Genomic DNA, 24,882 nt, shown 5'->3' with positions numbered 1-24,882 from the left:
TGTACATGGGCTAATATGCTGACTTCTGTGGTTTCAAATCAGCCAGCAACCAGTGGGGTCGAACCCTACCTCAAATCTAAAATGGCGCCGGAAGAAGACAAATGGAGAAACGAGGCAAGTGTTTCATTCAGTTTCGTTTTGTCCGTGTGCATTCAAAAATTGCTCATTCTATACATTACACGCGCACGAATGACGAATTATTTCCTTCCGTATTTCCTTCGGTACAGCGATGACGCAACAAGAAAATGCGGTAGAAATATCCGTAGCGCACGTTTCAATCCAACACGTACACGTACAGGTCGTGCACACTTCGAGCTTACTTTCGTAACCTAACAATAAACGCGAACAAACATAGAAACAAACAAATAAAGAAAGGGCACTTTACTATTCCCGAGAACACCGTATCGACCCCGTTGAAGCGCTCGATACACCACTCTGCAGGATGAGAAGTCGATAACGACGCCACAAGTATGGCGTTACAGACACCCAAGCGGCACTGCAGAACGTTCTGCACGAATGAAATCCAATCAACTCCTATCCTTCGCTCCGAATCCAAACTCATCGCATTCCGCTCATAGGTAAGGCTACAGCGTACGCGTTAGCCACGTTAGAGGAGGGGCGGACGCCTTTTCGACAAACTGCTAGAGCACCGGACGTCAGGTCATCCCATGGGTTCAAATGGGATTTCCCGACGACTAAGCGAATTACGCTTTAGCACCGCTGGGCGAACGCGATCAGGGTGCAATGTGTACGCCTCAAATGACTGGAAACTCATAAAGCTTGTTTCGTACGTTACGGCCGTCATTTGGTAGCCGGGAGGGTGTCGAGGCTCGAGTAATGGAACTGGCTGTGAAGCTGACGCCTCAGATAGGGACATATATCAGGCTGCTCTGACAAGGACTCCGTTCCGGAGATGACATGTGCTTCGAGGCGTTCTTCTCCTTACATTGTGAGGGCACAAAGCCGAAGGGAACGTCGCGATGTTCGGATGAGGGGGCAGAGTTGTTTTATGTAGCAGCAGGACTATGGTTGGTCACAATAAAAGCTACAACCAATGCGTCTATAGGGAGGACTGTGAGTGTACCTTGCAGCAAAAACCCAATTCATGAGACCCAACGCTTGAGAAAAATGTCCGTGAGAAATACAATAATATGCGAAAGTGATATAGGTAGGATAAGATGATAGGCAGTGATAGGGCGGTGAGAGCAGAGTCAAGGTGCGTGTTCAACCTTTAGAATGAAACACTCTCTGAATCAATCCACGTTCCATAAGCTTGAACACGTAATGGTGATGCATGAACTGGTGAACTCCATGAATCTAGCGTCCGTAGACAAGATCTACTTAAACGTGACATGGTGACCGCACATCAACTGTACAATAGGGGGCAGGCTGATGCTGTGTTTTTCCATTCAGCTCGGAGCATAAGGTCCTGTTTCAACAAACTGCAGGTACTGCTTACAACATCACATTTAGACATGACTACGCGCCAAAGAAGTTAAGCTGGGACAGTGGACGTCGCGTTTGAACGCAGTGACAATTAGTCTTCATCCTTGGAATGAAGAATGGCAACCTTGAACTAGGTGAAAAGGCCCGACGAATGTTCTCGTGCACGCGGACAGTGGAAAGACCAATCCGAGCGGAACTAATAGGTGGTTCCGCGCCGTTGCTTAAATATGGTGGACGGTTTCAATCGATGTCTCGTTGCACAACTAGACCGTGTCTGGCCTAGTCAATGTGGGACACAAGCCGATATGCTATCATTAATGGGGTCCCCATCGCCGACAACACTGGCCGCTTTTGTTCACCGCGGTAAACGACATAATCGCGAGCTAACAGAAAACACCGGAGGCAATTTAAGAGTGAAAGTCGTTACACCGACGACGACACTTGGTGTATGGAAAGTACGTTGAACATGTGCAGTCTATTTCGGTGAAATTTTCGTGGCCGTTCGCCCATATTCAAAATATAGCTCCTCTATAGCTCCTATAGCTCAGATGCCTTCTCGAAGCTGTCACGCTCACTATAGCGCGCTGTCCCATCACACACAATCAAATTAGGTAACTAGGAACTGTCCTTTGGGCTACGCGGACTTATATCAACTCCCACCAGCGTCCCCTTAATCGCGCTCGAAAGCGAGATGGGTGTTAAGCGTTCGGGGAAAGGATTGTAATTAGCGGGCTTCCCCTATTCGGAGATAAGAGAATGCTCTCTCTCCTCTCCTTTACACAGATAAGGCGCTCAAGCTGTATAATGCGACTTATATGGAGCACGTAGGGGATGTGAGCGGCCCCATCTTTATGCCACGACATTACGCGCAAGTTGGATGAACTTGGCGCGGGAGATAATGGAAAGCCTGTGAGATACTGCACCTACTTTCTAAGCCTCTGGTTTCAGCGAAGGCAAGACGGGGCGAAGACCTGCACCTGCAAGGTGTTAAATTCTGGAAGCGCTACCGTGTTATGTCCTTGAAAGGTGAGTATGGCCTGCAACGTGAAGGAATTGTGCTATGTTGCGTTAGTATTAAGCCTCATTAACGCCACGGTAGTTTATAAAAATGTTGCTGGGTGAACGTGTGACAAGAAGGCAGGAAAATATTGTCGTAGAGATGATGTACGACGGGTGTTCAAGTCAAACCGGGACTTTCTGTCTCCTGAGTGTACAAATGGCTCGCGCTACTTGTTTTTCGTCATTTTCACACGCGACAGGCCTCCGCGTTCACCACGTGGTGGTCCAAAGTTTGTGCAAAACAGAAGACACGTGCTGGACAAGATGGCCTACAACGAGGTGAGCGCGCACATCGAACAGCGAATTGTCATGAAGTTCCTGGTGAATGAAGACGTAAAGTCATCTGGAATTCACAGAAGACTTCAGGCTCAGTATGGCCACGACACTTAGCCGCAGCAAAGCGTTTGAGTGGTGCAAACGGTTCCGAGACGGCCGTATGTCAGTGCCGGACGATCCTGGCCCGGGCGGCTCAGAGCCCAGTGTCAGAGTGCCTGAGAACATCCAACTTGTGGAGCGCCTGATCCCCAAGGACCGACAGATAACATGTCTCGAACTGGCTTGAAAGACGGACCCTTCTGTGGGAACGTTGAACACTATCATTCATGAACACCTCCAGTTTCGGAAAGTTAGTGCCCGTTGGGTACCGAGGCAGCTCTCCGTGTTTGACCAGCAGAGAAGACTGGAAAAAGAGCTAAGGTACCGTTTCGACACTGAAGGACAGCCGTTCCTTGATCGGATCATCACGTGCGATGAAACGTGGGTGCACCATTTCACTCCTGAATCTAAACGCGCATCAAAACAGTGGAAGCATCCGGGCTCGCCAGCTCCCAAGAAGCTCCGAAGCACCCCGTCTGCGGATAAGGTCATGGCCACGGTTTTCTGGCACAAGGCTGGCGTTGTTCATGTTGCTTCTCTGCCCAGTGGTACCACCATCAATAGTGCATATTACTGCCAGGTTCCTCGGGATGTGCATAAGGCGCTGAAGCAAAAGCGGCCGGACCTCATCACCAAAGGAGTCCTCCTCCTACAGGACAATGCACGCCCGCATACCGCGCATATCACGACACGCACCTTACAGGAACTTGGCTGGGAGTTGCTGCCACATCCCCCTTACAGTCCAGACCTCGCCCCCAGCGATTTCCATCTCTTCGGGCCACTTAAGGCGTTCCTTGAGGGCCGCCACTTCAGCTGCGACGACGAGGTCAAGAATGCGGTCCGATCATGGCTGCTACGCGCCGGTAAGGATTTCTACGCTGCTGGCATCCAAGCCCTCGTGAAACGCTGGGACAAGTGCATTAGTGCAGCTGGAGATTACGTTGAAAAATAAAACCAATTTCTCGCCTGTAAGTCCATTTTGCTTTTGCGAAAAATGAAAAGTCCCGGTTTGACTTGAACACTCCTCGTACATTATTATAAAGACACTATGCACGGCAGAAGTCAGCGTATAGGGCAAGATCGTGGACTATGTATGCATGTACAAGTGTATGCAATGAACTACCGTAGAATCCAGTTATCGCTTCTAATTATGTTACGCTCACGGAAAGACAGGGCAGTAACTATCTTTCATGGACGTTCTAGCTTATGAAAGCAGCATAGTGCGAAGAGCAGAAAATGTCCCACTTTTAGGTGGCTGCCAGCAGATTACGCCTTGTGTCATACACCTTTACAATGTTCAGCAGGATATAATCGCCCCTAAAACAAAGCATACGTGGCGAATCAGACACGACCGCGAATGCAAAATATACCTTCGGGGCACAAAAGCGTCGTGTCGGAAACGGAGGAACAAGGAACATGCGCGCCCTCACCTACGGCAGCGACTTATCGCATTGTGAGGAACTCGGAGTAACAGCAACAGAAAGGCAGACATGCAAACAAAAGAAATGTGAAATGACGTTCCTTTAGAAGTCCATTTCAGCAACTCGCGGAAGAAGCAGACTACCAGATGCAGAGAACTTCAAATCAGATGCACAATGCATACAAGTTGAGCGTACAGTTTCTAAAGGGCGAATAAATACTGCTCGCAGGAACATAGTTCACTGAACGTCTGCAGTATTCGCGACATTTCTCTAGCTCGCATTCCACCATGTTAAGCATGTTACCGAGTCCATCACGACAGGGCATAAGGCTTCGAGTTCAGATGTTTCGTACTTCATGCGAATTCACCGCGCAGAAAAGGTTACGCATGCGTAATTCAAGCAGTCAAGATTAACCGTATCCCAGAACCTTTTCACGCGACCATCTCTGTCAGTGACAGACGCCAGTCGTTTCCCTGCCCTTCCTACATTCCGTATTTTAAAGAGTAGAGCTATAGGTATACAATCGTGTGTCAAGCACGGCAGTAATACTAGACTTGACGACGGAAATAGTCGTGAAACATCTTGGCCTTCCTTATGGGCCTGTTTCACGACGTTTGGGGGCACTCCGAACCGTATTCTGCAGCGCCATTTGTGGTCGTGTTGCCGGAGGTTTTTCCGTACATATGCATGTATCACCTACACTGCGGCTCTGAAAAATCGTGGCGCAAGGAGTTCCACAAAAGAAACGACGTTCCCGGTACGGCGGTAAGGCTGGGAACATGCCGGACACGACTGTCTAGTAAGGCCGCTCTACACTAGAGGAGGGCAGTTGGCGCTGCAGTCGCTGGACGAAACTTAAGTGCAACAGGCCCATTGGCCACGCAGAAGAGGAAGGTATAGACATGCAAGTGACGTCAGACACCACACCAGATGTTAGGGCTATCTGGTGGCTCTGTCTGGTTCCGTTGTACACGACGTAATTTGCCACCGAAATCAGCGCCTCAGTTCCCTCGACCCGCGTTCAATTTCTGTGTTACATGGTCTGCTAGCGTAATTTCTTTCTGCGCGCCAGATATTATGGAGTAGAAATGTGATACTGAAGACGCGAAATGGTAGTAGCAGTGAAGTCAGATAAAGCAGAAGTCAGTGAGCAGTAAACAGAACATAACGGCATATAGGCTCATCTTTATAGCGGAGGAGAAGCGAGAGGAAATGAAGGGTGAGCACGTAGGAACGAATGCATGGAAGTTGAACAAATGGAGAACGCTGACGAGCGGCTGAGTGTCGGAAGGAAGAAGCACACATCTCCTGCTGCCTCGTGAATGCTGATGGGTTTTTGCGCAGCCAAGGAGCAGCAGCTATAATCAAGAGGATCGAAAGCGCAGCCACCAGTAACGAACGGCCTGCGAAATGTGTGGCTGCTGCGCTTCGAGAGGCGCATTCCTTTTGCCTGCTCGTGTACGTGGATATTTTTATTTGTTTGTTGTTTTGAACGGAAGAAAAAAATAAAAAATAAAACGTGGAGCCACATATGTAGGCGCGAGGTTTCGTTATCGTGAACGTCGCGGTATGGAAAGGTAAGTATGACTGAGCTAACAGCACTTGGCAAAGTCAAGTGAAATCCGCGTGGAATACTTTGGGTTAGATTCAGTTATAGTATCTTACAGCTGTATTGAATATCACCGACGCCGGAGAATTGACAAACATCCAATAATTCATATGCAGCACTACACAGCGGAAAAGCTTTTTCTTTTTTCTTTTCTGTTCTGATCCCTGTCGGCTCTGCGAGGCAGTTGTCGCTACGACTGGTGTACAGACGCGGGAAGTGGAGAGGGGACAACAGTTCTCGTTCTCTACGGGTGATTGATGTGTCTTGTTCCCCTTCTCTATCGCCTTCGATGAACGGTAGGGTTATCTTAATAGATAAATAAACAGGAAGAAGTGGGAGACAGACGGGTTAGTATGCGTTCTGGGCCGACTTCAGGGGCAACTGTGCCGTCCGCAAAGTTCACCGGAAAACACGGGGAAACCTCAGACAGCGGAGCCGGTGGAGGGACTCGAACCGCCTACCTCCCATTGTTTAGTACACCCTGGGAGCTATCGAGGAGCTGGAGCTGTATCCACTAGGCTGTAACTAATTAACGAATTTGTAATCAGAATCAGCAGATACAGCAATTAACTTTTAGAAAGAGGTTAAGTGAAAGCCTTTATAGAAACCGCGAACGTCGCTCCCTTTGTAAAGCAATAACGTCGACCGAAGCGCCGCACATGTGCTCAACACCTTTATTTGGTTTTCATTCGGTACGGTACTTGTCTTCGCCGTCACTGTCACGACGGCAAGGTACAACGCGCGATGACTGAAGGCAATATCATATTAGAATCACAAACAATGCACCGAAGAGTGAACGCGCAGGATAACGGCGTCGTCTTCTTAATTAGAAAGCAGAGACGGTACTGAGCCTCACGCCTTTTATTACTCTTATTTTTACTGCGGTCCTATAGCAGCGAGGCTTCCCACGTCCCCTGTGCAATCCAAGCGCGATGTAATAAAATGCAAATGTGAACCATCTATTTGCAGGCACTATGGGCGACAGTACCCCGTTTACTCAGGACGCACCGTCGGTAACAGTATGGCTTACGCAAACACGGGCCATCACAGGTTGTTTGGAGAGGTATGAGGCTGACCGCATCCGAGCGACTTTCATCGGAGGAAAAAAAAAAGAAAAACTGCGAGGTCACACTAAAATTTCACGCTCGTGGATACCGCAAATATTTGCCATGGCAGTGCATCTTTTACGTGTCTCCTATTTTTGGTCTCTATATAACACCGCGTGGCAAAAAAGCAAAAAATGAAATTATTTCATGCGTGTGTTCGTAAAGTAGCGTGTGTTCGCTAAATATTATTACGTACGTGCTACTATCTCATGCCCGCATCAACGTGTAAGACGGGTGCAATGTGAGACGGGACATATCTTCACGCCCGTACTTCCTTATTTAAATCATCCCTGTTTTGACGCCATTCGTAATAACGCTGTAGGGAACAGTTGCATGCGAAGTCGCGAACGTCTAAAGGGTGCACAGCCGTATACTGAACGAAGATTTCAGGCTTATGACGGAAATAAACTTCACGACTTTATTGCAGTGCAAATAAAATAAGCTGTATTTCCTCGTAGCGCAGTAGATGTCACCCTTGAAAGAGGCCACAGCTCCCTTCTGCGCATTTCACCATGGGCCGTGATGATTAGATAGTGTAGGGCAAAAATTAATAGAAAAAAGAAAAGTCTTTACCCTCTGAGGTGAGAGTATAAGATTTAGGTTGCGCGCTTCGGTGTGTGCACTGATTTGGTTCCGCAGTTTGGCCTGTATAGGTCGTACTCTTATAGAGTAACTAGATTATTTTTTTGTAAATATGCTGTGTATATAATTAAAAATAGATTTTTGACGCCGTAAGATTGCGGACCCCACTCTAAGGCGACACATTATTCCATTTCATCACAGTACCGCCAGCAATGGGGTAGAGTATCGTCTCGGACGATGAACCCCCCCCAATCGTCATCATCATTCAAATAGAGTCGCTGTTGTTTAATTATATCTCTCAGATTATTCGAGGCATGCCAACAAGGGCATAGTTTGCTTTTCATGAGTAGCCAGCCATTTCACTCAGCGTTCTGCACAAGCGCATTTCACAAAAATCGTGCCCTACTTCACCTTCAGTACATCTACTAATGCTTCAGATGCGCTATAATATTTACATTTACCATAATGTGATACATAGAGGCTACAGAAGAACGTGTCAGAACACCAATTTCCCATTTAATTTCTAGAAGAAACATGTAAGAGAAAATAGAGGGACAGGAAAACTAACTCGTTTTCGAAAAGCTAAGCCGGTCGTCCCATGGATCCCCATGCTGTACCACACATTAGAGCACGCCTGAGGTCCATACCTAGCTAGGAACGCATAAAAAATTAATCCGCTTTCCTCCGACAAACGAGAGCAAGGCCGGTGCCACAAGAACCGTAAAGTCCTGAACGAGCTGGATTACAGCAGCGAAAACAAACAAACTTGCTTTCCCCCTTTCTTTCATAAACCTGCGAGATGTTGTCTTTTTCCTTGTTTATCCGACGGGAAACGGCAAGCGGAGAAATATGTCGCCGTTCGGCAATCGAACGTAAAATCCCCCAAGTGCGTAACCCCCAAGCGTAAGCGTTTTATACGTGTCAGCTTTCTTGCCTAAAGCATATAGTAAGTCGTTTTTTTTTTTTCTTGTTGGCCGTTTCCGCAACTCGGTCGGAGTGAAAGAGGTTTCGAATCCCAAATTGGCGGCAGCGGCGACCGAATGGATAACAAAGTCCCGTGAGGGGGTAAAAAAAACAAAAAAACAAGGAAACAAAAGAATCGATGCAGACCCGGTGAAATCGCACGGAACGCAGATTGGAGCCATACAAGTTCGCTTGACCTGCCTCAGTCGAGCGTACGGTCATTTTCGCAATCGCTTGACTTTATATCTCTCCTAGACTACTCGATACTGAGTTAGTTCGTCGATACGACAGTATTCTAGGTCCGTGCCCGCCTGGGGGGAAACTCGACGACGACGAAAAGGGAAGCTCAGATATAGAGCCAGGAAGAAAGGATAAGAAGGAAAGATTGGTGAGAATGCGCGTTGCATCGTAAACGTCTTTATACCTATCTTTATACGTACTCGATGATGAAAGGAAGGGTGGAGATAGCGAAAGGCTTGTATGAAAGCCCGTTTCGCAGCCCAAAGGCAATCGATGAGAATTCGAAAGAAAGGAAGGTGTACACCGGCAGGAAGTTGATCGCAGGAGGCGAAGTTGTGACGAGGGCGTCAAAACGACGTGAATGCTTCATGTCTTTCAATCGTAGAAGGAAAGGGTAAGAAAGGGGTATACCACAAGGTACTACATTGATGAAAGTGAGAACTGTTGAAAGTGTAGCAAGAACAGCGAAGCGTTTGTAACGGTAATATTAAACGCAGTTCCACAGAATAATTGAGAACTAGATATATAGGTATGCATATTGTTAAGAGTAATTCACGAAAAAGACAATGAGAGCCAGCGCCAGGGGTTCAACCTTTACACCGCATTGACCTGGCCTTCTAACGCCATGCCGCTGCCAAGTCTTGCTGCTGAAACGCATGTCAACTGAAAACTAAAATGATTAGAATATATTCCCGTTCATGTGCGTCAGTGTAGGACTCAGTGAACGAATTCGCGCGAACGCCCTGTTTTCAGGCGTATGTCAATCAATGATAAGTCTAACAACTGGAAGCGCAGAAAGACTAACTGATGAGGTTATACAAACGAAAAGTGCGTCAAAAACAAAGTGGCCCTCTGATAATAACGAGTGCTTTGTATAGAAGGTAAACAACAGGATATAGTTACGAGTCTGCGTCTCGAGAAATGCATCATGTACGCTTGACAGGATAATGAAGCACTGCAGACGAAATGAAATGAAAATTTATCACGTTCAATTTTCACGTGCTGCATTGAACTTGTCAGCACCAGTCTGGAGAAGGAAAGAGACGCACCGTCACTCTTCTATTTATCTATTTCCACAACGAGAAAAAGAAGCGAAGTTGAGGCGCCGGTAAACGCGGTACTTCTACAAACAAACTTTCCCTGTGGCAGACAATGGGGAGGGCATTATGAAGGATCGTCTCGGGAAAACCGTCGCTCAATTGTTGACCTGGCAATATATCATCTTCTGTCGTCCATGTACGACTATAGTCGTCGATTTATGAGACCTCTTATTACGAAGCTGCTAACAAGCGTTTGTTCCCCTCCGTTTGATTTTAGGATTCATCAGTATAGCGCCGATCATCAAGAGCGGAACAGCATCACACACAAACTCAATGTGCTGCACGTTTTATTTGTCCGGCCATTCAACGAACGTAGATACTTGGAGACGAAACAGTACGACAACGCCGAAATGTTCAACGACGTTGTAGTAGTATCTCGTATGTGTGGTGTACTTGCGACGATATATTCTCTAGCAGGGGTGCGGAATGGGGGTCACCCATTCCATTCCAATTCCATTCATTTCAATTCCTCGGAATGAAAATGTATGGTCAATTCCCACTCCTGGAGTGGCTTGGCAAGCCCGTTCCATTCCTTTAATTCCATCAATAAAAGAAAAGGGACCGGTAACCGTACTGGGTGGCCGATCAGCTTTAGAGGAGATAGACATTACCCAGCACGTACAGTGCGCGTGTGTGCAAAGGGTGGGAGGGCAGAAACCCCCCCAGGGGGTCGAAATCAAAACTACCACCAGGACGCACAGACCATTCAATTCCAATTCCATTTGTGCGAAAAAAATGCATAATTCCATTCTCATTCCATTTCCAGGACAGTTTCCTCCATTCCACTCCAAATTCCATTCCGGGCTCTGAAAAATCTGGAATGATTCCGGAATCATTCCAACTCCGGCGTGGCAACTCCGCGGCCCTTGTTCTCTGGTCACCTTAAGTTAATGTTTTGAAGCCATGACTTCAGGCATAATGGCATCCGAGAAAAAAATACACCAAGAGGACAAAGGTTACTCAGAAAAAAGTCCGTGTACATTTACACGGACCACAGAAACGTGAAACAATCGGGGCATTATATATGCCACGAAGTCAGCTCATCGAAAAACACCAGTTCGGTTCAGATTTCCCTTCACGATCGTTCCAACAGTGACCACATCTTGAGCGCATTGGAAACCGCTGCTTAATGAACCTACCTCCGGATCCGATAGCCTCGTGACGGACGACGCATTCCATTCTACACGCAGGCATTCATAATGACGAGCGCACGTGGGAGGACATCTCGTTATGATTTCACAGATACAGATTTTTGTTTGCCTGTTCACTCAACGTCTATCATTACGGACATTAGTTGGAAGAAGCGGCATACGGTTTCCCAACAATGTTGTTATCTCCATAATGACTTCTGGACGCTGCGGAGAGGCCTCGTTTTTCGTGCGAATATTTCTCGAGCACATGCGCATGCAATCTTGATTGCGACCTTCTCAACTCGTAATTATTGGAGATCCCCAGCAGCCGTACTTTCTTTCACGGATTACTGAGAAAGGGCGTAAAATGAGGTTCGAGAGACGGCGGTAGATTACTCTGATTGGAGTTCGAGATCGATGCAACATATCTTTCAGATATCGCGTAGAGAAAAGAAGCGACAAAAAAGGAGAATATAAACTTTGCGTTCCTTATAAGGGTAAATAGCGCGTACTTAGAGTCAACATTGAGTTAATTATAGGGGTAATACAATGGGATTTTCAACGTGCGCTTCATTCTGCACAGGATTAAGGACTAGATGCTGCTAGAAATGTAGTCAGAGTGAGTGGGTAGCGTAAGTATGGAAAGAGAAACTCGAGGTATCGATAACCGTCACTCACTACTGAATAGGAAACATGGGGACAATGTTGCGGAAGTGGAGAATTGAAAAGGCACGAGCTGCTACGGCGGCCGTGAGGTGTCAGTTGAGTGCTTAATAAGGCAGTGTTTGAAACTTGCGATTGCAAACAAACGATGTCGATCTCATGACATCCCTTGTGATATACCTAGAGAACCGCATTGATCGATTCATGATGACAATTACGATATTTTTTACAAGCCACTCGACACCACCGAATCACACGTGAGTCAGGTTTATGGGGTGAGTGCAGCAGTGTACTCCGCTTAGTTAACATAATGCTATTATGCTAATACAATGTAGGCTTCCAGAATGAAGATAACGCTCTTAGACAGCAGATGTCTTATTATTATCACCGCTGTAATATTGAGCGAGTAATGCAACAGCGTAGCCGAAACGGCATTTAACTTTGTCTTACTCAAAGCTGACCGTATAGCTAGACACTGAATTCTTCATTGCTTTTCCCGGTTAGACTCAATGCCGTACACAAGCACGCGAAAGGAAAAGTGGATGACGCACGAAAAAAAAAAAAGAAGAAGAAACAGACGAAGTATAGCGTGGATATGTCTAGGGGCAGGGAAACAACGGATATAGCCTCCAACACCACTATGCTCCAGCGGGGTTAAGAAAACATCGGCTGCTTCAGAGGCGCTCCAAACGTGCTAGCACAATTTGTGGAACGCAACCTCGTTGACGCTGCACCGCACACGGTGCCCCCGTATTGCACGGGTATCAACCAAATTGACTCTAAAGATTCCTTGTTACACGTGCCCAGAAACAATAACGCCGGGAAGAAAGAAAGGAATATCAATTTTCCCTGGGGCAGATCCCCCTTCGGCCAGCCCAACTGTTATACCCATACGCAGTGAGTTAAAGCAGAGTGCCTGGAACCTCCCGGCATTGTCATGCGGACCAGCGTCCAGACACTTGGTATGGGCAGCGCGATCTCGTCGTCGTCATGGCATCCACTCCATGGGATACAAATAATAACGGTCTGTTATACGACGGAAAAGTGAAACCGCACCCCGCGGAGCGTCGATGTGGCACGTGTGCCTCCGGATATTTCCCATGGACGATTCTCTTCACTTGCACAGGAGACAGCTACAAGACGTCTCAAGAGATACCAATCACGACGTCTTGGAACGTTTCTCTTCGGCGCCGATAGCGTTACGGTGCAACAAAACTTGGAATAAAACGAATGCAATGCTACTTTTTGTCTGCTGCACGCACATCATAGATCACACCGGTTATAAATGCGTGCTCTAACGTTGTGAGGCAAAAACTGTGTATGTAAAAGCTGAGAAATGATATATATCTGGGTTGACACTGTGTACCGTATATTGTATACTGCACAGTGAATTTATACTCGAAAGCATTCGACTGCATTATGATACGCGCAAAATTAAAAGTGTGAGCTATAATTATTCGAAGGGCCAAAGTGCGAAGTTTCTAAGGCGTGCACACGGATCATGCGCATTCATGTTCAAGTTCAAGCCAGAAGAGGCACATAGAGTTTAAGGCTGCATTTGTAGGCCTGTGCCCGGCCTTGCTTTGATTTGCGAGGACCCGGCCCGATAGCTCCATCCCTAGCCCTGGCCTGAGTCTGAAGAATGGAGCCTGAGGAAGCTTTACGATTCCCGTCCCGTCAACTATATGGGGTTGCGGGCTCTTCGTTGACCGTCGCCAACAGTGGCGTAGCGCAGTCTGGAGCAAGATCTAGGTCCGTAAATGTACGGGCTCGACCGGGGCTCAGATAGCAAATCCGAGCTCGGGCCCGGTCTCAGGCCCGCGAAAAGTAGTCTTAACCTGATTAGAGAAATGGTTTAGCGCGGGTAAGCGCGGGTTTGGTCCGCGCCCGTGCAGAACTCTAATACAGCTCTCAGTTGAGCACACCACGCACGAGCACGCAGCTCCAATTTTGTACCAGTGTTTCTTCATGAATGAAAGCAGGAACTTCACACACACACAAAAGGAAAGAAAAAAAAAGAAAATAAGAAGAAGAAGAAGGAAGAGTCCGCACGCGCGCTCAAGACACACACTGGGACGTGCTAAATAGACACTCACACACTAAAATAATCTATCGGGGAATGTTCGGGGACCATGTCTCAGGACCTTTCTATGTATAGCTCCTGCAACCAACATGGAACGCCCATTCATAGCTATTTAAAGGGTAACCCTGCAGAAGGGATTGCCTGCGCTGTACAGCTAACAAGAGTTGTCTGCCCAGGAACTATCATACAGAATGTGACAAAGGTACATATAGTGTTTAATGGGAGGTCATCCTGAAATGAATGAAAGAGGAGAGAGAAACCACGGAACAAACTATGTGCTGGTCGTTCTTGTGAGACGGCGAAAGATCACTCTATTGTATTTTACACGAAGAACAGCGCAGGACGTCCAAATGATATTATTGAATCATTATGAAAAGGAATGCGCTTACTTCGAACAATAGCGCAATAATTTAGAAGAACAAACGGAAATTCATTCCATGAGTAATTATGTTCAGCAATATATATATATATATATATATATATATATATACACACAGAAGAAACAAGTTCGCACAGAGCACCACCAAAGGAATATTTTGAGATGACTTCATTTAATTCATTTTGAAATTACATAGGCACGACGTTTCGAACGGTGGACCGTTCTTTTTCACTTGAAAAAGAACAGTCCACCGTTCGAAACGTCGTTCTTATTATTAAACTTATTTCTTCTGTGTATTAATACGGCGCCGTCTGAATCTTCAAGACCTTCGAGAATGTATGTATATATATCTATATATATATACATATTTATACAGTGTTTTACCAGACTTTATTCGTGCGCCACACGCTGTGTTTCTAGGAACTAAACAGCTTCTTCAAGAGCAACATATATATTACCTCTTTCACAAGAAATTATCGAAAGACGCATGCATACACCAATAATCCAAAGCCATTTCTCGTCTTCCAGCAATCTGGCTCTAATAAAGACATCCTCTAAGGCAGCACTCATAGTAAAAAAAGAACAGAAAAAAAGTCTTGTATTTGGCTCTGCGAATAAAAGACATTGTTTCGCACTAGCTCTCTTCTCGCGAACTTTTCTCCGATTCAGTACGTACATCTGAGTACGCACTGGCAGACGGGTAGCTGGCAGACGAAGAAGAAGAAGAAGAAAAAAAGATTGGCTCACCGACCTCTCTTCCATAAGAGCCGGTGGAAGTGAGAAGCGTGTTTACCGAGCACGTACTAATGTAAGAACAAGCGCGAGATTGAAACGGGGAGAACAAAATAGGAGGTGCCACTTACGACGGAAAATTCACCGAGAGTGAGTTCGGAATCTGAAAGTTAATTAACGAAGGAGTGAGACAGTGGGGTGGGCCATTGTTTGACAAATGAGACGGGGTGCCTCGAACGGACAGTGGCGGAAACAAGAACTGCGTGACGTGCACGACGCGCTTTCCTTCGCGGTGTTTTCTAGCACGCGCCGGGCGGGTACTATTTTGGGGTACCGGTCGGAGTTCAGGCACGCATGTCGCCAGGGGAAGGACGTGGGAGGCACCCTTTGAAGGGATGCTCCTTCTTTGTCTCCGCGAGTACACCATAGGAGAAAGATTTTTAAGGTTCCCGTGAAGCGGGCTTGTTTTACCCAGGGAAAGAATAATGCGAGTTCTGGAATCGAAATATGTAGAAGTTGGAGTTTACGTTCGTGTATTTTACATGTTCTGATTAGAAGTAGTATGTTTTATATGTTTGTTAAATAGTTGTGCAAGTATAGCTGCGGCGAGTCGCGTCCAGTTACAGGGAAATATATTTGATATGTACCTAGGGAACTTGTTTGGTAAAACGTATGTTAACATATTCCCACTAGAGAATGGTAACATTTCCTTGAGTCCGACAAAAACGACACGGACGGGAAACACACAACTGGACGACACGAGACTCAAAAATGACAGAGACTCCAAGTTCTAAGACTTCCAAGACTCTAAGCAGAGACTCCATGTTGGCCGGCGGTTTGTGCACCAATATTCACCTGATCATTTCATATCACATACCGTCCGATGTGCCCTGGTGTAGTGAGACGCAAATTAAGTGGGAAACTTCCTGACACCATACAAACATACAAAATACAGAAATAAAAGATACAAAATAGTTTCTCCAAAAATTACCGCCCAACGATAGCCCTATAAAGGCACCGCATCTACACGCGTTTGGCACAATGCCCAAAGATGCAGGTATTTTTATTTTGTAGTTGTCGTTGTTCTTGTGTACGGACGAAGTAGAAAAATGGTGTCAGTAACGGCAAGACGAAAGCAAGGAAAAGCAAAGGATAGAAAGCCAAGCACAGAAAGAATACTATATATTACCAAATTTACAAAGCTGTTCCCTGTCTATACATACGGAGGACATAGGCATTTTAGAATACGCCTTAGAACGTAATATTAAGACGCAAAGAGGATGTCGGACATAAAATATTTGCCGAATAGTGTAGCGGCATGAACAGCTGAGCAACGGGTAGTATGCGCAGACTCCTGGACAAGTGGCGAGAAGGATAAAGCTAACAGGGATAACAACCGTCCTGCTGCTAGAAAAGCCCGGCCCCAAAGCCAGTAGATGACTGGTATCACCCCCTCGCCCTTTTTTTCACCTCTACGACGGAATACACCGAATACAAATCACCGGACGTGCTGCTCGGAACTCTAGCCACGCTATCGCGTTAATATATTAAGTATCACATCACCTGGATTGATCACATTTTAAGTATAGAGACGACAAAGAAATCATCACTACGGGTACCCCCTCTTTTATCTCTGACGGTCGTCCCTACGTATGGGCCTCATAAACGCGCTGCAACACACGGACGATGCGATGAGAGCATCTCTAATGTTTCGTAACATGGCTGATTTTCGAAGTCGATAGGTCGTCGAAACCAACATATCCCTTATCGTATCCTGTGCTCGTGTGCTACATGTGCTCATCCGTTTTCAACATGATCAATCATGAGCGCAAGTAGCCGAAAGAGCCGATAATCGTCTTCCGCTTTTTACCTTTCGTGGAATCATCTCAATCAGCTGTTTTATTGGAAGCCACAGACACAGCTGCCTTTTCACTGCAAAGTCGATGTAGTCACGTTTAGAAATGATAATCCATAAATTAAGGCGACGGAAAAATAAATTATCCACTGTTTCTAACCAGAGCAACCCCCCTAATAGCACTTGGCGATGGTGAATCGCTTCGAGTAAAGTCCTTTCAAGTGGCTTCGGGCCAGTCGTGATCCACTTTTTTCGTGATCCGCGAACACTTACGCTGTTTTGATATTTTCCCCTTCTGGTAATGGAATAATTCTTGTTTCCGTAGTTAATGGGAGCAAAAATAGTCTGATTAGTGGCTCGAGCGAAATGTGATAATCGTGACGGGAATACGCTGTCGAAAGATACCCCTGGTTCAATGGCAGGCGATTCTCTAATTTCGTTGAACGGAAGATGCGGTTCACGTAACCAATCGCGAGAGCTTCCCTGCGGTGCTTGGCTGTAGGGTCTCGCATCTGCGTGGCTACACTTGCGTAAGTTGCTAAATAAGGCGAGGCTGTGCCAGTTGCGTGTTATCACGCGATTGCAAACAAGAGCCATTTGGAGTGACAGGGTCGCCCTGCTCGACGTGTTGGAAACGCCTGGAAATATCTTCGGCGTTTCAGTTGCTGTTCATGTTTGTTCACCTGTTGTTCCGGCGTGCTTCAATGTTTTGCGTAACTACTTTACGACGATTTTAACGTTTCCTTCCAGTTCGAATACTAATGCCCCCCACATAGTTGTAGAGGTATGCCACAATGTAGTTTCGAGTAAATAGAACATTCGAGATATCATGGTCCGTTATCGCAAGACGATGAAGATGATTCAGGGTCACACGGTCCATATGCTGCATATGGACGACAGTGGCGAACAACGCGTTTTATCCTCCAGAACGCCACAGGGACCCACACTACACGTGATTTCTGTCTCGCGTTAAGCTCACTTAGTGCCCAAGGCGTGCTAGGAACATAGTTTTCACCAGTGATGGCCAGTAGTTAACTACATGTAGTTAAACTACTAGTTAAACTACCTGATTGTAGTTAAAAAGTAGTTATGAACTACTTGCAGAAATGTAATGGCAACTACTAGTTAAACTACTATTTCGAGTAGTTAACTACAGTAGTTAGGTTACTGCAGGCGCCAACTACTTCCGATTTTGCTGCAAGCTTTATGGCACAATTGTGCTTCCGACTTTTACCTTGAGCTACTTGTTTGGCGAGAACGGAGGTACACAGCAATTGTGCCGTGCATGTGTACTAAATCTTCTTTTATCACTGCTTGTGATTCATATTTAGGTGTCCAAGAACACTATAGAATGGGATTGGTGTTGATGAACAACGTTAAGTGTTTATAGATGTAGTTAAAATACATTGCAGTAGTTAAAGAAGTACTTTTAACAACCTCCCCTGAAAAGTAGTTGAACTACTAGTTAAAGTACTCCATCGCGAAGTAGTTGGTAGTTAAACTACTGTAGAAGTAGTTAGTGGCCATCACTGGTTTTCACATCAATTTTGCACATTATATGCGCCTTTTGTAAACTTTCGTTGCATGATGCACAATATTATTCCTCCATCGCAATGTTTTCTTGTTCAGTAGACTCCAAGCCACTTTCGAGGCAGGCAGGCCACTTTCGAGAGGGTGCTGTAAAAACGGGCTTCGAACCTCAATTTAACCACAAGATATAAATTTGGATACCATAAAGTAACACGTCAAAGCTAGTGAAGGCTAGCGCCATCACCGCTTAAGAATTGGATACACCAATTGTGTGTAAGAATTGGGGCAACACAGATACTGAGTTTATCGAAACCCCGTAGACTATGTCCCCCAAACAGTCTATAACCCAAGCAGCACAATGTACTGAAAGTCGGGTGCAACAGGGGTGGACGGTATGTGGCTTATCAATGTTCTTCAGCTTCACGAGTCTGCTCAAGGCCTTCCACCCACCCGTCCACCCCTATTGCACTCGACTTTCAGTACATCGTGCTGCTTGGGAGGGCATCACTTTGTGAAGCAACAGGAACGTGTGTACTATTATGTGCGAGTTACACTTACAAATGTGGACGCCAAGATAACAACAGCCGCGCTATGGAACTAGAAGTGCGACAAGCTTTGCGACCTGTTCAGCAAGCCGCGAAACCATCCTTCACCCACGAATGACCAGCTTACAGCGATGAATATGGTAATATAATGTAACGGCTCGGTTAATCTGTTTTCATTACTCAGCTGAAGCGCATTGCGTGCGCGTACTACCTATATCCTGATATGTTTTATGGGGATTGAAACAACCAGCGAAATCTCCAGCTGTAGCGCCCCCTTCTCAGATTTCTTTTACTTCTTTTTTTTTTTTGTACTGTGATTCACGTTCATAACGAGCACAGGAGCAAAATCGTCGTGAGGCAACTGTGGAAACGTTTAGGGTGTGTCGCCAAAAGATACATGCACTCTCATCGAATCCCAATACAATCTCATCCAATGTGCGCCACCAACCATTGCATCCTGTATTATAAGGGCGACTGTGGCGAATGGTGTCGTCAGAACTGAGCACTTAAAACTAAACTTACGCTACGAAATACGAGTACATGAATACCTGTAATTAAATACTTTCCCGTAATACACACTAATTTTCAATCATGTCCAGACTGCTTTATAGTATTTTAATAGGAATTTTGATTAAAGGATGGAAGTTGAACGATTTTTTTATGTCAATTATGAAACATAGGATATTTTATGACAGTTATTCGTGGTTCCTTCATCTTAATTGCAGGCTTGGAGGTATCTTGAGTACTGTACTCTAAGTACTGTACCTTAAATGCTTTTGTTGGTATCTTTGTATCTTACAGAGTACGCTTCGTGAAAAGTATTTGTACTGTGTTTAAAATACTTTTTTCAGTATTTAGTACTCAGTACTGCGATTACTCTGTGCTTTTTGTCGAATATTCAGATGGACATTCTTTTTATTTATTTTTTCAGTGTTGCGGGAAACGTCTTTCGAAGGAAGAGCACTTTGAAATGCAGCTACTACTGCGTGCAAATAAAGCATATAGGCCTAATTTGGAGGCATATTTACTGCTGTGGCTGTTTATTTTTTTTAGCATCTCATAACTATCTTAAGTACATTTCATAGTATTTACTACTCTACTCTAAATACTTTCATTTCTAACTATCTTTACTGTGTTTCAAAGACATTTTGCGGTCAGCATTTAGTAACCTATTTTGAATATTTTTGTAGCATCTTCTACGTGTCTGATTCTCCAACCAGAATAGAGGGAACGCGGTACCCACAGGTTGTTTCGAGTAAACTCCTTCATACCCTGAGGTGGGCAAAATTAGTACACAGAACGACTACTGTGGCGCCGCTCGTGAGCGCAGTTGTCTAGCGACGTAAAGTCACGAATTATTATTATTACTTCATACACAAGCTCTAGTCAGTACACGGTCCCGTTTCAGATAATACTTTCGAAAAATGAATGATGAAATGTCTAGCTTTTTCGCAAAGCTTGAACTGAAATACGGAGTAGGACAGAAGATATTTTAAACAGAAAACCGCTCTTCTGCTGGCCGGGGTAGAAAGAAGTGTTCTGGCGAAAAGAATGGAGGCGACTGACTTGTGGCTTTTTGTACTGCCGACTGTTGCTGGATCTGATTGATTGATTGATTTTAAAAGAAAAAAATGGAGATGGTAGTCTCGAGCCACTCGGGACTGGCTCGGGTTGCTGGATCTCTTTTCTCTATGTCCCTTCGTTGTTGTTGATTTCCCATTCTTTCTACCTTTCCTCACGTTCTTTCAATATCGTCCCAATGGTAATCACATAATAAAGTTGTTGTTGTTGTTGTTGCTCAATATCATTGATCCCGTTTCATGTCACACTCGTGTCATATAAGCAAATTTCTCAGCGTTCCTCTCGAAACAATCGATCAAATCCAACGAGCATTGATCAGACTATTGATCAATACGCGTATGCATATTTCCACACGCGTACACGTATATGCGATAAATGTGTAACAACAACCATACACTGTATTGCAGCAGAGAAAGTTCCGATGCTGCGCGTATTCTCATTTCTTATGCCACGACACTGCGAAATTATAGATCGGCACAGAGAAAGCCTTCCTGTGTAACCCCATGCAATATATTAGCACGAGTCTGTCGGGTATTATAAATATTTACGACTGGAGCAGAAAATCCGCGCAGCAACAGAACCCCGTGACGAAAAGACATGTTACAAGCAAAAGGTCAGAACTTACAATTCACGAGACTTTGGCTCAGAGTATCAGCTCATAAAAAGCCGACGGGCGTCCAGGGTCACCTGCAGAAAAAGAGGAAATATTGTCACACGAGAAGAAAGAGAAGAGACATAGAGAAACCACCTCAGCGTTGAGGAGTACATAGAAGACGGAGGAAAAGAGAATCAATATGTCTTTTCTGCAGTCCTTTACCACACAACACGTTGGCGGTACTGAGTATTGAAGTGGACGGCTTTTGGTTACAGAAACGACGGATATTTCCATTTTCTGGCGAAGTACCGTTGCGCAACAGAAAATGCCTGAAGAGTTTATTACCACTTCTAACGTGCCAACTACGGACTAAGAAAAAGGTCGCTAAAAGAAACCTCGCTCAAAGTTTCAGTGTGCAAAATATGAATGCCCTGAGTAAAAATTATGGTAATTATTATAATTCCATGAATTTTCGGGGGGGGGGGGGGGGAAGTGACCCAAAACTTCGCAGCTTCGGAATCTCGGAGGACAGGTGACGTCACCGAAGGTCTAATGTCTGTCTCTTAGCAACAGCGCGCGCACCTTCCCGTCTCTCTCTTCTTTGTCTCACGTTGGAAGATTGCCAGCATCTGAGGTGAGGAGATGGAAATCGACCTTCCAGGAGCAATGTTGCTAGACGCATGGCTGATTGCACCCCCTGACGTCGCGTACTCCTCAAAACTATAAATTAATTTGATGATACTTCCGATTTGGTAGAATTCTTAAGACACGACGTTTACTCCGTGGTGGTACTTTAAGAGCTGTTTAGGGGTCAAAATCGAAACTTTGAAGGTTAAGTAGTATATCAGGAACTAAATTGAAAACCCGCTGAAGTGACATTTATTTATCACTTATCGGATAGTTTATTGAATTCCTTTTCAAAGCCCTGGGCGCATTACATAAGCGTACGTAAACAAATACGCAGTGCAGGTCAGTTGCTGTGAACATGAGATTACCACAGATCAACAGCACAGAGTTTATAATAGCACAATGAAAGCGGTGGTCTTATACAGATCGTCGAAACATTTCACGCAAAGCAACTCTGAGCTGTGTCACGCTGAATATTTGTGTTGCCCTTTTACCGCATTCTACTTTTAACTCTGCGGCTTGCAGAAGTTTTCACTAACGACACACACACGACAACTTAAAAAAAAAAAAAACCGAAAGAAGAAACCTGGACAACTGCCCTAAATATTACTCATTCCAGAGAAATCCGTAGGAGCCTCGTAGTCCCCGGAATGCTACGCAATGACGGAGAGCGCCGAACCGCCGGATATACATGCGAATGCTTTGTGTGGCTGCGCTCATGCGACAGCGACGAAGAAGAAGATGCCTGCCTCGACAAAAGAAGAAAACAACCGCAGAAATACGCGCGGCGCCATCTTTGCCCAGGCGCCGTTTCCATAACTAGCGAAAACAATCCCCTCACACACGAGCACAAACGACCGAAATACACGAAGACATTCGCTGCCCAGGGGTTTGTCCTCCTCGCCTCACCGAGGTGAGGGCCTTTGAGGGTGTTCGGTGTTTTTCGTGGAGTTCCATCTGGCCACCACACGTGCAGCGGGATATGGGATCAGTGAATGACAACCATGTGGCGTTCACAAGGGGGAGAGGTTGACTCCGCCTCGGAAGCTGAAAAGGGGCAAAGATGTTGTGAACCGCGGCTCACAACCCTAGTGGGGGGTAGACGTGGTATCTTGTAACGTTGATATCGGTTTCAAGTAGGGGGCTTGCGTGTTCAAACACTGCAGGAAGTGCTCGGGTCCTTGTCTGAGTGTGTTTGTAGCCCCAATTTAAAAAAGGACGTCCCTAGGATGAAATAGGTTGCTTTTCCTGGGAAATGTCCCACTCTCGATGCATTTGCCTTTCGTGAGACACTGGATGCAAACGTTATGACTAAGATGACAGTATTATTAAATCAGTGACAGCCGCCAGGACGATAACAGGAAATGCACCGCCGCGTCCATATAAGCGGAGACACGTTTTTGTTATCCGTTTGCTGATTCCGCAGATTATTCAGCACTTAAAAGCATTGCGGCTGCTGTAATTGTGTCTTCACCACTGACATGCCTACTATGTGTTGACACTAATTCACTAAATACATTTTCTTGATCTTACTTTTCAGCTCGTAATACGTAAGAAGATCGCTACGACTGTATATCTGTGCTCCATAATCTGTCTCTGTGACTGAGTGCGTCAAGTGTTACTGCCCGAGGGACTGGAACTGTCAGGAACCCTGGCAAATCTCGCATCTTTATACGCTCACGTCTGATTTTTCAACGGACGTAGAGTAAGCAACACGTCACGATGTGCTCTGAGAAACCCTTTTATTATGTTTCTCGTCGGCCAACCGCAGTGCCGACTTCCTCGGGCGTCCAAATAAACTGTAGCGGTAACCGAAGCGCGATCTGCTACACAGCATGATGAAAACCATGCGCGAAACCGTCTTTATTTATCGAGATATCCTGCACCGCGGCATGATCATATGCTCTCCAAAAGTGAACAGCGCAGATTCATCTACGCCCCACAGAGGGTTGCGTATCCATAAGAGACTGTGGTGTACCACGGACCAAATGCACACGCACATGCGAGGTCCACAGCAACCATGCCTATCAAGATTTTATTTGTGTTGAAAAAGCGAAGACGTTTTTTTTTTGTTTTTTGTTTTTTTACCGCGAATAACACGTACGACGTTACAGTAAATAAGCGTCGTCTACAGAGCGTACGAGATTTATACAGAAAATCTCAAACAAGCGTACAATTTAGAGTAGTAGAAGCAACTTCACAAGCTTTACCACATATGCACTTGATACTTTCAAAGATGGTCGATATAAAGCCCAGGAGCGCATCTCCAATCCGAAGTAATTACGAAACAACGAAAAAGGTTGCGAGATCCGTGAAGGCGAGGCTATGAAATCTTACAAAAGTATATTCAGTGCTGCCGAATCGGTAACGACCGATTTGATCGTACCGTTTACTAGAGAGTTTCAGTAGTTTTCGCACGCTATCGCCTTTGCGTACGTAAGAGATAGCGTTGATGGTTCTGCGCACGCCCATAGCAGAAAGAGAGCTTCGCGCAGTGCGCAGAACCACCAACGCTATCTGTTACGTACGCTATCGCCTTTGCGTACGATGTACTAAAACTCTATAGTATCTCCGAGCAAGCCGTTTTTCGCGACCGCGCCAACCTTACTCAAGTGGCGGCCAATTAAACTTGTAAATCTACCCTGCTCTCCTGGCCTTTAACCTGCGCAGTACGTCTGACAGGCGCGCGTTCTCCGTGCTATGAACGAACAGTCAGGAACAGGATGCTTACTCGTTCGTTTTAGCCGTCCCCAGCAGTCGCGTGCGGAATTCCCGCGCGCGTGTGACGCTCGTGCGGGGAGGTTCACACGTGCGTGAAGCATTCTTTCGGACAAGCGCTGTCCACATGCGGAAAAGATCGGATTTCCGCCAGGAAATTGGTGGGCCAAAAGTTCCAGCAAAAACAATTACCAGCCTTACCGATCGCACAATGCGGGGCTTGAGACGACAGTCGGACCGGGTACTATGCCATCGATCTCCGGGCTGAACAATTCGTTCTCGAACACTATACATCTACGTCAGGAACTGGAATGCGTCGGATCTCGGCAATCGGGCATCGAGAGCTGTGGCTGCGAGCATTCCCGATACAAACGCCGTCCATGAGGCAGAAAAATGCGGCCTTAATTAAAGTGCCTAATCGACGGGGGTGCCTGTCGACAGTTCGTTCGGATATTCAGGAAATGAACGGGCTGGTTGTTTCCCACGTTTTGTGCCTCAGCAAAAAAAAAGGGGGGAAATGTCGTCCGTCTATCTCTGTTCTGT

The 24,882-nt window shown here is 45.9% G+C and overlaps 1 protein-coding gene across 1 annotated transcript in view; it reads right to left on the bottom strand.

Annotated features, from left to right (window-relative positions):
- The window catches only part of LOC135386087 (irregular chiasm C-roughest protein-like), a 153,158-nt gene that overhangs the window by 97,833 nt on the left and 30,443 nt on the right, over window positions 1-24,882 (bottom strand). The window contains exon 2 of the mRNA XM_064615811.1: window positions 21,025-21,086. The gene's annotated coding sequence lies outside the window, so the exon portion shown is untranslated. The remainder of the gene's footprint in view (window positions 1-21,024; window positions 21,087-24,882) is intronic.

This window comes from Ornithodoros turicata, chromosome 2, assembly GCF_037126465.1.
Source record: "Ornithodoros turicata isolate Travis chromosome 2, ASM3712646v1, whole genome shotgun sequence".
Taxonomy (NCBI): domain Eukaryota; kingdom Metazoa; phylum Arthropoda; class Arachnida; order Ixodida; family Argasidae; genus Ornithodoros; species Ornithodoros turicata.
This window is presented reverse-complemented; position numbering and strand designations above follow the sequence as displayed.